This window comes from Macrobrachium rosenbergii, chromosome 14 (assembly GCF_040412425.1).
Source record: "Macrobrachium rosenbergii isolate ZJJX-2024 chromosome 14, ASM4041242v1, whole genome shotgun sequence".
Taxonomy (NCBI): Eukaryota; Metazoa; Arthropoda; class Malacostraca; order Decapoda; family Palaemonidae; genus Macrobrachium; species Macrobrachium rosenbergii.
Window position 1 is genome coordinate 12,266,319 of NC_089754.1, and position 1,484 is coordinate 12,267,802.

Genomic DNA, 1,484 nt, shown 5'->3' on the forward strand with positions numbered 1-1,484 from the left:
ACAGAATCTTGAAATTAAGACTCGAATGGAAACCAAAGATATGAACATTCCCTGCAATTTTCATGGTATAATATGACGTAGAAGGGTTGGGGGTTGAAGAATTAGACAAATTTATTTCTGGTGATAGAAATTCATTTCTCGCTATAATGTGGTTCGGATTCCACAATAAACTGTAGGTCCCGTTGCTAGGTAACCAATTGGTTCTTGGCCACGTAAAATAAGTCTAATCCTTCGAGCCAGCCCTAGGAGAGCTGTTAATCAGCTCAGTGGTCTGGTTAAACTAAGGTATACTTAACTTAGTTGGGGGTTGGATTAAAATAAATCTGGTAAGCGTAAAGTAAGGAAAACGATACTTAAAAGTGAGGCAAGAAAGGGGTAATGAAATGAGGGCAAGGAGCGGTAAAAATCTTTTCAAAATATGGCGAAGTAGAAGAGACGCTATAAAAAGTAAACTGCCTTATCATTATTATTATTATTATTATTAAAATAGTTTAACCAGACCACTGAGCTGATTAGCAAATACGACAACTATACCGGCATTTCATTGGCGGATTTGATGATACTACTACCACTACTACTACTACTGATACAACTACTGAAACAATTTCATTGAACATTACCGTTAACGATGTCACCAAGGATTTCGGGCAGGGCACTTTCTTCCTTATCACTCACCTATAAAGGACAATAATTTCCTTTGAATTTGATTGAATTCTTTTTGATTGTCATATATATATATATATATATAATTATATATTATATATATATACATACATATATATATATATATATTATTTATTTATTTGTGAATATATATATATATATATATATATATATATATATACATATATATATTATTTATTTATATATATATATATATATATATATATATATATATATATATATATATATATATATATATAATATATATAAATATATTCATTTATTTATGAATAAATATATTCATTTATTTATGAATATATATATATATGCATTCAGGATAATAATGTTAACATATCACTTCAAAATAAGCAAGATTTCTTTTAATGAGAATGAGTCCATAAATTATTGAAGATTATTTTCAATATTCCATTCAATTCTTAGGTTCTTGCATACAGATGAAGTCAAGTCCTGTATTAAAGGTTTGACTGTTTAAGTGCATGAAGTTAGGCCTAGAAGAACATTTTAGCAACTAACTTACCGTCAGCTGCTGAAGACCACTGAAGTAGGTACACTAAGGAGCTATTAATGGCTCTATTACCAAATTCAAATAAGCACCAGAGTAAAAGAGAAAATATCTCAAAGAGAGCTAATTTGGTTTCAAGGAGGATTATGCCACGAAGAAAGCATAATTTCGAAGAGATCCGATTTTTATTTCTCCAAAAAACAACCACAGTTTGGCCAGGATATGATATTCATTAAGTGCCTATGAACTCTGGAATTTGACAGAAGCAGTTTAGTTATTTGATGAGATTGAACATTAA

The 1,484-nt window shown here is 29.6% G+C and overlaps 1 long non-coding RNA gene across 1 annotated transcript in view; it reads right to left on the reverse strand.

Moving 5' to 3' along the window:
* Nucleotides 1-304: 304 nt before the first annotated feature.
* LOC136845568 (uncharacterized) overlaps nucleotides 305-1,484 on the reverse strand; it is a 301,515-nt gene continuing 300,335 nt past the window's right edge. The window contains exon 4 of the long non-coding RNA XR_010855185.1: nucleotides 305-675. This is a non-coding gene — a long non-coding RNA (uncharacterized lncRNA). The remainder of the gene's footprint in view (nucleotides 676-1,484) is intronic.